The 15,259-nt window shown below is 42.3% G+C and overlaps 2 long non-coding RNA genes across 2 annotated transcripts; both read left to right on the forward strand.

Moving 5' to 3' along the window:
• The first annotated feature begins 9,834 nt into the window (after positions 1-9,834).
• LOC306835865 lies at positions 9,835-11,016 on the forward strand. The gene is made up of 2 exons (XR_013780702.1): positions 9,835-9,917; positions 10,398-11,016. It is a non-coding gene; the product is annotated as an uncharacterized lncRNA (long non-coding RNA).
• A 3,315-nt stretch (positions 11,017-14,331) lies between these two features.
• LOC306836183 lies at positions 14,332-14,796 on the forward strand. The gene is made up of 3 exons (XR_013780744.1): positions 14,332-14,392; positions 14,475-14,609; positions 14,729-14,796. It is a non-coding gene; the product is annotated as an uncharacterized lncRNA (long non-coding RNA).
• Positions 14,797-15,259: the final 463 nt, after the last annotated feature.

Consider the following 15,259-nt stretch of genomic DNA (forward strand, 5'->3'; position numbering starts at 1 on the left):
ACACCCATGGTCAAAACCCAACAGGAAGTCCGCCATATTTTTTTTGAATGGCTGAAATTCGCGGTTTACAGGTTAGTTATCTGAACGAACTCCTTCAAAAGCGTTTATCCGATCATCGCAAACTCAATCTTAGTGTGTTCTAGACATGTTGAAGATCTCTCGTTGTGCTCCGCACGTTATTTCGTCAAGGGGCGTGGCCACGGCGTACCATCAAACTTTGATGTCTCGGCACACCCCATTTTTTTAACCTTCGATGACTGTAAGTCCTGCTGCTTGGCCTCGTGTCGCGGCTGCACTCCCGCGGTCACACTCTCGCGGTCGCGACACACGCCGACATGCACGGGGTACTTCGGTCCCTTCATCACCGCTTGCGGTTTTAATTTTTCTTTTCTTTTTCTTCCGTCTCTTTGGAGCCACTTTTGACGGCTTGAACGTGAATGAAAACTCATCAAAATCTCCAATGTCATCGGGTCTGGCGAAAAATTTGATATTTTCGCCATTTCATAAAAAAAATTCGCAAAATGACTCAGTGGCGCCCCCTTCAAATTTTCAAAAGGGCCTCCCTATAGAGGTTTTTTCATTGTGCACGTGCACAACAATTTTTAGGCACATTAAGCATGCGAGATCTCACATAAAATCCTCTTACGCCCATAGTCAAAACCAAACAGGAAGTCCGCCATATTTTTTTTCAATGGCGAAAATTCGCGTTTCACAGGTTAGCTATTTGAACGAACTCCTCCAAAAGCGTTTATCCCATTGACACAATGAGAATGTCAGTGTGTTCTCGACATGTTGAAGATCTCTCGTTGTGCTCTGCACGTTATTTCCTCAAAGGGCGTGGTCACACGGACGCGTTGTTCGTCACAAACAGGAAGTAGTTTGTTACGGGCCTCAATATAGTCATACATTCATCACACATCATACACATGATCCCAGTGGAAAAATAAAACTAGACATGATATCATAAAAAGTGGGCGTGGCTAATTTACTCAGTGGCGCCCCCTTGAAATTTTCAAAAAGGCCTTCCGATTGAGGTTTTCTCGTCCTACATACACAAATCTTTTTATGCTCATTGGGCATGTCAGGACCTACATAAAATCCTCTTACACCCATAGTCATAACCAAACAGGAGGTCCGCCATATTTTTTTGAATGCAACAAAAATGGCCAAAATTCACGTTTCACAGGTTAGGTATTTGAACGAACTCCTACAACAGCGTTTATCCGATCATCGTAAACTCAGTGTCAGTGTATTCTAGACATGTTGAAGATCTCTCGTTGTGCTCCGCACGTTATTTCGTTTAAGGGAGTGGCAACGGCGTACCATCAAACTTTGATGTCTCGGCACACCCCATTTTTTTAACCTTCGATGACTGTAAGTCCTGCTTCTTGGCCTCGTGTCGCAGCTGCACTCCCGCGGTCGCACTCTCGCGGTCGCAACACACGCCGCCATGCGCGGGGTGCTTCGGTCCCTTCATCACCGCTTGTGGTTTTAATTAGGGACCGAAGCACTGACCAGTGCGAAGGACCCTATTGTAACCCAAATGATTATTAGGGACCGAAGCACTGACCAGTGCGAAGGACCCTATTGAAACCCTAATGATTATTAGGGACCGAAGCACTGACCAGTGCGAAGGCCCCTATTGTTTTCCTTACGATTATTTTTTTTTTTCTCCGGTCCGTCTCTTTGACGCCCTTTTTCACTGCCTGAACATGAATGAGAACTCACCAAAATCTCCAACGTCATCGGGTCTGGCGAAAAAATTTGATATTTTCGACATTTCATAAAAAAAATTCGCAAAATGACTCAGTGGCGCCCCCTTCAAATTTTCAAAAGGGCCTCCCTATAGAGGTTTTTTCATTGTGCACGTGCACAACAATTTTTGGCACATTAAGCATGCGAGATCTCACATAAAATCCTCAGCCACATAAAAGCCCATAGTCAAAACCAAACAGGAAGTCCGCCATATTTTTTTTATAAGGGTGCGCCGAGACATCAATGTTTGATGGTACGCCATGGCCACGCCCTTGAACGAAATAACGTGCGGAGCACAACGAGAGATCTTCAACATGTATAGAACACACTAAGATTGAGTTTGCGATGATCGGATAAACGCTTTTGGAGGAGTTCGTTCAGATAGCTATCCTGTGAAACGTGAATTTCAGCCATTCAAAAAAAATATGGCGGACTTCTGGTTGGGTTTTGACCATTGGTGTGAAAGGATTTTATGTAGCTCCTGACATGCCCAATGAGCATAAAACATTTCATTTATGTAGGACAAAGAAAGCTCTATGGGGAGGCCATTTTTAAGATTTCATGGGGGCGCCACTGAGTCATGTAGCCACGCCCACTTTTCATAACAACATGTCTAGTTTTATTTTTCCACTGGGATCATGTGTGTGATGTCTGGTGAGTCTACGCCTATATTAAGGCCCAAAACAAACTACTTCCTGTTTGTGACGAACAACGCGTCCGTATGACCACGCCCTTTGAGGAAATAACGTGCAGAGCACAACGAGAGATCTTCAACATGTCGAGAACACACTGACATTCTCATTGTGTCAATCGGATAACTGCTTTTGGAGGAGTTCGTTCAAATAGCTAACCTGTGAAACGCGAATTTTCGCCCTTGAAAAAAAATATGGCGGACTTCCTGTTTAGTATTGACTATGGGTGTAAGAGGATTTATTGTAGTTCCTGACATTATTAACATACAAAAAAATTGTCATGCATGTCAGAGAATAAAACCTCTATGGGGAGGTCTTTCAGAAAGGTAAAATAGGGGTGTGCCGAGACATCAATGTTTGATGGTACGCCATGGCCACGCCCTTAAACGAAATAACGTGTGGAGCACAACGAGAGATCTTGAACATGTCTAGAACACACTGACACTGAGTTTACGATGATCGGATAAACGCTGTTGTAGGAGTTCGTTCAAATAGCTAACCTGTGAAACGTGAATTTCGGCCAATTTTATTGCATTCAAAAAAATATGGCGGACTTTCTGTTTGGTTATGACTATAGGTGTAAGAGGATTTTATGTAGCTCCTGACATGCCCAATGAGCATAAAAAAAATTGCGTATGTAGGACAAACCTCAATGGGGAGGCCTTTTTGAAAATTTCAAGGGGGCACCACTGAGTCATTTAGCCACGCCCACTTTTTGTGCCAACATGTCTAGTTTCATTTTTCCACTGGGATCATGTGTGTGATGTTTGATGAATGTATGACTATATTAAGGCCCGAAACAACCTACTTCCTGTTTGTGACGAACAACGCATCCGTAAGACCACGCCCTTTGACGAAATAACGTGCAGAGCACAACGAGAGATCTTCAACATGTCGAGAACACACTGATATTCTCATTGTGTCAATGGGATAAACGCTTTGGGAGGAGTTCGTTCAAATAGCTAACCTGTGAAACGCGAATGTTCGCCATTGAAAAAAAATATGGCGGACTTCCTGTTTGGTTTTGAGTATGGGTGTAAGAGGATTTTATGTGAGATCTCGCTTGCCTAATGTGCCTAAACATTTTCATGCACGTAAGATGAAAAAACCTCAATGGGGAGGCCCTTTTGAAAATTTGAATGGGGGCGCCACTGAGTCATCTTGCAAAAATTTTTTACGAAATGACAAGAATATCAAATTTTTCGCCAGACCCGATGATGTTGGAGATTTTGATGAGTTTTCATTCACGTTCAAGCTGTCAAAAATGGCTCCAAAGAGGCGGAACAAAAAAAAAAGAAGAAGAAAATAAAACCGCAAGCGGTGATGAAGGGACCGAAGCACCCTACGCATGTCGGCGCGTGTCGCGACCGCGAGAGTGCGACCGCGGGAGTGCAGCCGCGACACGTAGCCAAGCAGCAGGCCTTACAGTCATCAAAGGTTAACAAATTGGAGTGTGCCGAGACATCAAAGTTTGATGGTACGCCGTGGCCACGCCCTTTGACGAAATAACGTGCGGAGCACAACGAGAGATCTTCAACATGTCCAGAACACACTGACACTGAGTTCACGATGATCGGATAAACGCTGTTGTAGGAGTTCGTTCAAATAGCTAACCTGTGAAAAAGGAATTTCAGCCATTTTTCTTGCATTAAAAAAAATATGGCGGACTTCCTGTTTGGTTATGACCATGGGTGTAAGAGGCTTTTATGTATCTCCTGACATGCCCAATGAGCATAAAAATTTTTATGCACGTAGGCCAAAAAAACCTCTATAGGGAGGCCTTTTTGAAAATGTCAAGGGGGCGCCACTGAGTCATTTGGCAACGCCCACTTTTTATGTCAACATGTCTAGTTTTATTTTTCCACTGGGATCATGTGTGTGATGTTTGATGAATGTATGACTATATTAAGGCCCGTTACAAACTACTTCCTGTTTGTGACGAAGAACGCGTCCGTATGACCACGCCCTTTGAGGAAATAACGTGCAGAGCACAACGAGAGATCTTCAACATGTCGAGAACACACTGACATTCTCATTGTGTCAATCGGATAATTGCTTTTGGAGGAGTTCGTTGTTGACGTCACTCAACAGAAAATTGAGTGTTTTTATGATTTCATGCACTATAAAGAATAGAAATCCGGGATTTTTTCTTGGAGACTCAGTGTTCTTATGATTTCGAGCACTAAAAAATCTAAAAGGAATCAGACTTCCCAGTGGGAAATTCAAGGTGCTCTTAGTATTTCAAACTTTATGAAGCTAGGAGCTCTGGATTTTCTCCGGGGGACTCAGTGCTCTTATGATTTCGAGCACTATAAAAGTGAAGAATCAGGGGACTTTCCAGGGATGTTCAAAGGGTGAGAATATTCTCGTGGCAAGCCAGTGCCCTTAGCATTTCGGCACTATAAAGTTAGGAAAGCCAGCAAGAGACGTCTTGACTGTAACAGGGGGTCCGGATCCACTAAGTGTCAAGTACCTTTCCCCGACAGTCCATTGTGTAATATTATGATATAAAAAAAAAGAAAAAGAGAAAACAGGAAAAAAGGGAAAAAACAAACAACAAAAAAACAAATACGGTGAAAAATGTTTCGAATGTCTGAATGAGTGGATGATTGAATATGGATTTCCAGAATGAGTTTCGTTGAACTTAAATCAGTTATAATAATAATAATAATAATAATAATAATAATAATAATATAAATAAAGACAGTATAAATAAAAGAAAAAGGTAAAGATGAAAGTTAAGGATTTGGGAAGATATGGGAGTCATAGCAAATGCATGACAATGTGGAAGATTGCAGTGAGACTCTCGCTGCAAAAGAGAGAGAGGAAAAAAGGTCATGTAAAAGGATGGCAGAGGGAAGAGTTTAAGGTGGAGATGTAACTGGAAGAAAAAAACAGTTCAGCCCACCTCCATATAGGTCTAGTGATACCTCACGCCTGTCTCCTTATATGCCCCATTGTAGGCACCATTGCAGGCCCTCAGGGTGACGGACTTGGACCTGGACTCCTACCCTCCCATGCCGCCGTCCCTGCCACCACTGGAACCAGACCAGCCGGAACCAGATGACCAGCCTCCTCCCCGTGGTCAACAGGGCCCAGCTGACGGTTCTCCAACATCGCAACGTTATGACAGCCCTAACACTGCCAGCTCCAGACCAAAGAGCAAAGCATCCAGATTGGAATAACACAGACACTGGAATACAAAGCTGCTGTTGCTACTCTGACCCGAGACCTGAGAGACGAATTCTTCAGAAACACTGATACCAGCGCTATCAGGAGTGTTATGCAGCGCCCAGAGAAGCAAGCTGCTGATTTCCTGCATTGCCTGACGGAAGCCTTTAACCGTCACTCAGGCCTCCTCTGCAACCACATTATGGATTATGGATGTTGCAAGGCAGACATGGTGTCATGGTGTACGGTATGGAGAGCTCCAAAGACACGTTTTACACGCTCAGGACATGGTGAATGAGCGAGAAGGGAGCAGAAAAGAAAAGAGAGACACTGTTGCATAAGCTGCTGCCCGTTTCCAGGGCCTGTCCCAAAGACACGGATGCGAAGGGGGCCGAGCCCTTGACTGACATTCTGACGTGTACCATTACTGCTGGCAACCTGGCCGTTGAAGGGACGATTGCCCGCAGCAAGGAGGAGCTGAAGGAGGAGCCACCGGTGGGGACGGACGGGAGGTTGGGACTCCAGGTGCAGACGTCAACCCGGTTGCTGAGGGTCCTGCCCAGGGGCGTGAGATACCACACACACACACACTGCTACACTCTGTTGAAACGGCGCCTGCTTCTACTGATTCACATAGGTTACACACACAGGAGGCATTAACACACTTAGAGTTACAAACACAACCCCTGCCAGAAATATTTTTATTTACTTATTTTTTAGAAACATATTTACTTATTTTTAGGAATGTGTTTATTTACTTATTTTTTAGAAACTTGTGTTTATTCACTTATGTTTTAGGAACTTTTGTTTATTTACTTATTTTGGGTACTTATGTTATTTTGATTCTCCCGCATTTCAAAACGAACCTGTGTTTTTACGATAGAAATTTTGGGGAAACTGGTTAAATTTAAATTTATGGTTGATTTTGAGGCTACTCATTCTGTGATCATAGATCACAGATTTATTTTGTCTACCCCAATTAGATATAGTGGCAGATAGATTTATTCTATATCTGCCTCTGGGGAAACCATTAGAGAAAGGGTTTCTAATCTAAAGATACGTCATTCATTTCTGGTTTCTCATCATGGACCTAATGATGATGATCCTGACACGTGTTACAGCTGTACAATGGGCCCCATTTGAACTGAAATATATCTATGAGTTGAGACTACAGTTAGGACAATCGACCCATCAATTTATTGAAATGACAAAAGAAAAGTTGCTCCTGACTCAGACTTCAAGCGACTTACTGACTTACACTGTACCTCTCATGCGTCTAACAACTTCGACCATGTTGATGGAAAACAATGGTACAAACAATCCTCTGACGGACTAACTCTAACATTGTTTTGGAGCTCCCACGTGGCGGCTATCTGTGTGTCCTTGATGGAGCCTCAGGAAGGATTGTTTAGAGTTTGCAGTTTCTCTTTTTTTTTCCTGAAGCTGAGCGCTCCTTCGATCCATTGTTTATATTTTAGCTAATTGTTATTATTTGATGTTTATTTTGTAGAGAGAGAGCACAGTCTACTGAATTAAATTCCCTGGGTGTTAAACATACCTGGCCAATAAAAATTGATTCTGATTTTGGTTAAAACAAGCCCTGTCTCAGTCGCTACCTGCCTCGGGTCTTCTGACCCCTCCTGTCCTGTTGTTCAAACGGTGGACGAATAGGGAGGATTTCTCTCTTCTGTCTTGTTATAAATGCGTGGTGATAAACTCCGCTCGGTGGCCTACCTTTCATCCAAACTTGACCCTGTGATTGTGGAACTTCCTGGTTTTGTTTTTTTAGAGCTGTAGTAGCAGCTGAAGAAGCTGTTTAAGCTTCACGTGACATTTTTGGCTTCGATCTTACAGTCCTTGTTTCTCGTAATGTTTATTATTTTGCTTGATCAAAATGCATGACACTTGTCTGCTGCCAGGTGATTGCGCTATTCCACCATCTTGCTTGGCCTCCCCAATTTCACTGTCAGGTCTGCACACCTCGTGCTGACCTCTCTGACCGACCGCTGATTAACCCTGACCTAATCCTGTTCATTGATGGTTTCTCCTCCTGCTCTGACATCGGACTGAAGAGGGTAGGATACGCTGTCTGCTCTGAAAACAATGTGTTGGCCTCTGGCTCACTGTCATCTTATTACTCTGCACAAACAGCAGAACTTTTGGCTTTTACTGAGGCCTGTAAACTAGCATCTAAAGCGGTCATGATCTACACTAACTCCCGTTATCCCTTCGGAGTAGTTCATGACGTTGGAGCACTATGGAAACATCGCTCTTCTCTGAAATCTGACTGTAAACATATTTTAAACTGTGGTTTACATGGTTTTCCATGTGGGTCGAAGCATTTCCAACTAAACATGTTGACAGAAGTGCCGTCGCAAAAGCTCTTTTGACAGAGATCATTCTAAGGTGGGACATACCTAAACCTAAACTCCAGTGATAATGGCATCCATTTTATTAAGAAAGCCAGAACAAGAAGTAAGTGCTATGTAGGGGTTCAAGCTAAAAACACTCTGTGCTTCCCATCTACAGTCAGGTGGCGCTGTGAGCGTGAAAATGGCACTTTGAAAGCAGATTGGCTGAATGTTGTGAAGACACCAAGTTACCCTAGACAAAAGCACTTCCGCTTGTTCTCATGTAAATGCGTACACGCACACGTGCACGCACCTCACTTAATTTTTATGAAATATTGTTTAAACATCTAGTTAACACTGGAGGGGAAACCAGCACAAAACTAACTCCTACATCTACTGCTTCATTAAAACATAACATGTTGAAATATTGCAAAAGTCTGTCACGGTCCCTTTCTGTCTCCATTAGGCGGTGAAAGCTGCACCACCCGTTCCAGCAGCCTCTGGACTGCTCCACACCTTCTGGCCAGGACAGTGGGTTGCTGTGAAGGACCACAGGCACCGCCACTGAAAGTCCAAGCGCCGGTTAGGTCCGAACCAGGTTCTGCTGACCCACACCGTTTGAAGGTCGCAGAGATGGCCACGTGGATTCACGCCAGCCACTGCCGCCTCTTCACTGGAGAGCCAAGTAGCTGCCCCTAATCCAGCCCATAATTACTCTGAGGTGTTCAGAGCGTTCCTGTGTGGCCACCATTGGAGCTGTTGCCTTTACCATCTTGTGCCTCCCCTTGTGGGGGTCCCTTTGAGGAGACCCTGTCCATGCGTCTCCCACCAAAGGTGGAAACACGAAACACTCAGCAACCGCATAGTTTTTGGATTATTGCCCCAAACCACTCCTTCTAACTGCTTGCTGATTCCCTATCACGCCTTAGTACACGTTTCCACTTCTGTTTTCCTACTGTGGAAAAGCAACCACACTCCACACCTTTTCACTGGAAAAGAAATCTGACTCAAACTTTTCACTGGAAAAGAAATCAGACTCAGACTGTGAATCTTCCCCCTGGAGGAAGAATGTAACGGAAGTTATTATGTTCTTCGTGATCCTCACACCTTTACTGCACCGACTAATGTTTTTTTTTGTGTTCGATCTCGATCAGTGTACATGTAAAAAAAAAAAAAAAAAAAGGTCTCAACCTCTTTGTTAACCCTTCTGTCTGTATTACTTGTCAAGACCCCAAAAGCACATATTTGGGTACCAATGCGGGATGTAATATCCCTCTTAATGACTCCTGCTCTTTCTCTCTTCCTTCTATGATAAATTTGCTGTTTATTGGAATTGTGCTGCTGATTTTGTTTTTTTCTTGTGATAGCTAGATAGATAGATAGATAGATAGATAGATAGATAGATAGATAGATAGATAGATAGATAGATAGATAGATAGATAGATAGATAGATAGATAGATAGATAGATAGATAGATAGATAGATAGATAGATAGATAGATAGATAGATAGATAGATAGATAGATAGATAGATAGATAGATAGAGATTTTATTGATCCCAAGGGAAATTCAAGGCATGAATTTTGTCATGGTTTGGTTTTGTTTCTGGTTCTTCTAGTTTCATTCTGTCCTTAGTGTACTTGTTTCCTCATGTTGATTGTTTTCCCGTGGGTGCTTTAATGTTTCTTAGTCTTGTGGTTCACTTTAGTCCTTAGTGTGTTTCCCTGTGTCCTTGTGTTCTTCTACGTTGTCTGTAGGCTTGTTTTCCTGTTACTTGTGTTTTCAGTTTCTTAGTTTGGTGTTTAATGTTTCCAAGTCTAGTCTTTAGTGTTTCCTGTTTTATTTTGTATATCTGGTTTTGGTTGTGGTGTCAGTGTCAGGTTGTACTTTGTACTTGTCCTCAGTGTTCTTTGTTCCTTGTGTTTCCCGCCTTTGTGATTACCCTGATTGTCCTCACCTGTCTCGTTAGTATCACCTGTGTCTGATTACCCCATGTCTATTTAGTCTCTGTGTCTGCCTCAGTGTCTTGTCGGGTCATTGTCGTTGTCAGTGTCTTTCATATGTCATCATCTCTGGTTGTTCCCTGTGTTTTCGTCTCCTGGTTTTTGGATTTTGGTTTTTGTTTTTTTGAGACGTTTTGGATTTAATTTTTGGTTTGCCTTTTTGTTAAATAAATTAGTATATTCTGCACATGGGTCCTCCTCCCTGTTTCCTGCCTGCTCGAGCGTGACAAATTTCCCTATGTTATTCCTGCACCAGAGCTTGGGTTCATTACCTAGAGAATTAAACTGTTCAATATCAACTCCTTTCAATGACTTCCCCTGTTATTAAGAATTGTGAGAGTCCAGCAGCGACAGTGAATTTCCCTCGGGATCAATAAAGTATCTATCTATCTATCTATCTATCTATCTATCGTGATGATGAAGAAGACTATAATCCGTAAATATCCATATGCTGTACCTTTATGAAGTTTTGACTTGAAGTGGTTACACATTGTCATTGGAATTACGGGTGTTTGGGTTGCTGTGACTGCACACACATTTAAGAAAATTTCCCAAGTATCATATAGTGTGATTAACATGTAATCAAAAGGGAGGAATGTTATGGAAAATTTTACTCCATGTGTACTACGAAGGTCTCATAGAATCTGTCATATAAAATGTATCTGAAATGTCTTAGAATACGACATGCACAGCATATTGGGTGTTTTGTTTCCCATCATTTCGTTCCCTTTATTCTGTTTCTCACACTCTGTACATGTGGGAAGAGTCACCCAGGCTCTTTCTCACTGGACTCCATCTCCTTCTCAGCCTTGGGAGATGGTAAATAGTCATGTAGTCTCTTTTTCTCACACTAGGGGATAGATTGTGCCCTGCCAGGTGGGCAGTGGCTCTATGTGGCGTGATGGGGAGTGATCTGTGTAATGTGATGGAAATGTATAAGTTTTCATGTTTGCCTTTTCTCGGGGCCTCTTTCTCTCCTCACCGTGTGAGAGAGGGGTCTTCGAACGCTTATCTTGCCTTCGAATAAATGTTCACTGAGACCAGATCGATCTTGGGGTTCCTTTTTGAATAGATCTTCTCACTCTTTATTTTCACTCTTTGGTAATGGAAAAAATTCCACAACAATAGTTTAACAAATCCCCCAAAAAATCCCACAAAGTTTAAAATCTAAATACAGTGAACCTGACTATAATGGGAATGAGTTCTGTGACCTGCATGAAGTTGGCCCCCCACCCCACACAAAACTTCAGGATCATTGTTTGTGCTTTGTTTGTGCTGGTTTGTGCTGTAAAAAGTTTCGTTTGTGCTGTTTCTGTTTTTGAGTTATTAAAGATTATTATATAGGTCATCTTGAGGTCACCAAGCCCCCCATCTTCTCCAAATTGATCCGGAATTGTCTTGTTTGTTTGTGCTTCATTTGTGCTGGTTTGTGCTGTAAAAAGTTTTGTTTCTGCTATTATGAATTTATTGAAATAGCGCATTTTAATTTCACGCAATGACGTCACTCAGCCCCCCATCTGCTCCGAATCGACCCAGAATGGTCGCGTTTGTTTGTGCTTCGTTTGTGCTGGATTGTGCTGTAAATATTTTCTTTTGTGCTGTTTTGGTTTTATAGATATTTTAAGTCTTGTTGTCACCCTCCAGGGATTCCCCGGAAATGGTCTCGTGCGCATATTACCTGTATGTTCAGTTAAAGCCTGAAGGCTTTTCTCGTGCTGCCGTATTTATCTTTTAATTCCACATGGTCTTGTAACTTTTTTTTCCATACTTCAACATCCTGCGCCGGCGATGAAAGGAGAACTCAAGGTAAATATGTCACGCAACAGTTTTTCACTATCGAAAAAAGTGTAATGATGCCATTTTCAGTGTTATTTTTTTCGTATTAATTTCTGCTGCTGTGGCTTTATAGCAGTTAATAGCAATTTTGCAAGTTCACATTGCAAACTTCTGCACACAACTTGATATTGCATGGGTATTTAAAGAGCATATTGCATGTTAAAAAAAAGTTGAGATTAACACTTCATGTTGTCAGATAAGGGCTGTAGAATAAGTACATCAATTTTCTGTATATTCTTCAAAACATAAGTGCTCTAATTTAGAGGAGAAAGTGGCTGTTTTTAGCGTAGCTGTTTAGAACTGCTTTTTTTTTCAACAACGTGTCATATGACGTAACATGAGGGAGTCGCGTTCTGTTACTGTGCTTTGATCGGCTTTATGCGTATGTGTATGAATGAATCAATGAAGCCTTTATTGCCCCTGGGGGAACTTGTCTTGCACAGAGAGCATGAAACACTTTATAAACAAACATTTAGAAGGCAGCACAAAAGAATTTAAGCACAAAAAACAGGCTAAAACATCACATAATGAAAGAGGTGTGATGATACGTGGTAGTGAGTGAGAACAGACAGGATGCCTCCCTGCAATAGTTTGTAATTTGAGCGGCGCACATTCAGGTGCACAGTGTAAGTGGCTTGATTATTCATAGTGTGTTTTGGTGAATTATTACCACAACCTCAGAAACGATCGAACAGACACATTGAATATTTCGGCATCAGACACAAAAGCGTTTCCTTATTAATGATTTAAATCTCTGGCTGTTTAACATCAAATATTATATACGCAGACAAGCGTTTAATTATTTGATCTGCTGGAATCCTCGGTTATATTCTCTATATATTATATTGCGCGTAATAGACACCGGACAGTCTGTATTAATATATGTAATCATACGATTTTATTATAAATCCAACTCTGTTGCAACAGAGCGTGCGCGTGTGTGCGCGCAGTGGGGAAAGACGGAACGCGCGGTTTGGAAACAAACAGAAACACAAGCTCTGTCGGTCCTCTATCCCATAAAAACTTTAAACTTTTTGTAGTAGCCTAATATATGTGCACACATTAAACTGCGGAGTGTGTGCGCTGTTGTGCATGTTTGTGTGGATTACGTTCAATGGACGTGCGCTGTGAACTCACGTCAGGAGAATCCTGCACCATACACTGTATTTTCTATTACAACGTGAGCACTGGGCTGCATCAGGAATAAACAATAAAGGCATAGTGCTGCATTTGCACAGGCCGTGTAATCGGGTTCTATGTCTCTCTATCTCGCGCGCGCACAGCGCGGCACTGTAATACGTTGTACAGATTGGCCGTTTTTACGAGCAACTCCCATACAATGTAAAGGTGAATGATCGGCACTTGGACCTTCTACAAATAGTTTTTTAATGGATTGAATGTGATTTATAAACTTTACATATGCTGATGTGTACACAGCACTCGCCCATATATGGCGAGCTGACACCTGTCACTCAGCAGGACGCCTGCTCCGGGTCTCTCCTCACACCACAGCTTCACTTCTCTCCTGAGGCCGTTATTCCTCTAATCCTGCCTGTTTCTGCTCTCTATTACATCTAACAGGTTCAGAATAATAAGCCAGTGGACCATTATATGTAAAGGAATACATATTTTCTTCCTATTTATTGACGGGAGTGACACTCGGATCCATGCTTTTCTATGTTAAACAGACGGGGATTCAGCGGGACTCCCTTACGTTACGTCACAGCCGAATGCGGAAGTAAAACGCAAAGACGTGCGAACATGGACTAAAACGTCTCCAGGAGACCCTGTGGGTTATTAATTTCAGAATTTCTTTAAAAACAGTATTGTTAACGTATTTTCCTATGATTAGTTAAGTTTTGTCTTTAACCTGCAATATGCTCTTTAATCAGCCAAATCATCTTGATTACAGAAAAGACATTTATTACACCACCACCTAAAGTTCATGCCACACCAGCTGCCATATATTACTAGCATTGGTAATGACCAACATATTTTTTATGTTTCTCCAATGGTGACAAGTCCAAAGCTCTTTAACTGAAATTATATTTTAAGTAGTAGTAATTATATTTTATTTAAATGCAAAAATATAATTTGGCCTAACAATGTTTTTCAGCGTTGTATATAGATGTGCATGCATTCGACGCTGTTGACTGAATGAAGAAAAAGACTCTTGTTTCTAACAAGGGCTTTATGTGCAAAATAGAGCATGACGTAATGGTAACAATGGAACATTTGAAGAGTAATACAGAACATATCCATTTGTTATTAACTATAAAAAAAACGACAACAACCAGTGATCACTCTTTTGTATATAACACAGCATGCGAGCAGATCTTGGTGTTCTCTGATGCTGCTTTCACTACACTTCCCAGGTCATCATACATCTCCCAGACAAATGCAGCCCTCTTGCAATATGCCACATAATGTGGAGCATCCTGGGTCAAGCCTCCCTGGAAAGCGATGACTGCCCTCAAAATAAGCGTCTTCCCTTGGAGCACCAGCCTGGAGGGAAATTCAGATAATGCAACTTCGCTCTGTAAGGCATTTGTCTGTGATGGAGTTCTGAAAGAATGGCTGCCAAGGTCAGTGTCAATCCACACAAGTTCTGCTAGACTGTAGCTGTGGGTCACCTTGCATGAACACAGAACCTTTCCTGTCTTGCAGTCTTGCTTTTTTTAATTCAGGGGGACACTGAGATGGGCTTTGGAGTGGCCTGAGGCACGGAGAGTCAGGAAGGTTGAGTCCTTGTTCCACAGCCACCTCAAGATGAGACATGCTACACGTCTGCAGAACAGCAATGTGGGTAGACACAAGTGGAACTTCCCTCGTGACTTGCTTGCTTAGATCACAGTACTGTGAGGAACATTGTTTTGTGAAACAAACACTTGAAAGAGTCCTCATGGTTCTCTCAATTACAGCAGAGATGTGGCATTGTGCATCGATTTGGAGGGCACCAGATTTCAGGTGGAGAGCTTTGAACATTCCCCTCAGCAGTTCTGCTCTCTGTGAGAATACCTGGTGGGATACACCCTTTGTGACAATGGTTTTAACCAGCTCGAGGAACTTTTTGCTACATTCGTGGCAAATTACAATGTTTTCAAAACAATAGCTGTCACAAAAAGAGCAACATGAACTCTGAAGAACTGCATCAAATGCACAAGTGTTAAGCACTGACACTCTTGATTTGCCAAGTTTAACAGGCTGTTGTTTGTTTCTGTTTTTTAACAGCTGCACTTTGACTTTTTTCCGGTCCACAGATGGGTCTGTGTGCAGCCATTCAGGAGCAAGGTAGGAACTCATCTTTTTTTTGGGGGGGTGGAATTGCTAGGCCTCTCCAGTTTTCAACAGCATCCTCATCTGTTTGAACAATGTTTGCAGCAGCAGCAGCAGACTCCTCACAAGCATGAACATCCTTTTTTCTTTCATCTTTTACACTTTGGGCAGTAGTG

Source organism: Symphodus melops, assembly GCF_947650265.1.
Source record: "Symphodus melops genome assembly, chromosome: 15".
Classification (NCBI taxonomy): Eukaryota; Metazoa; Chordata; class Actinopteri; order Labriformes; family Labridae; genus Symphodus; species Symphodus melops.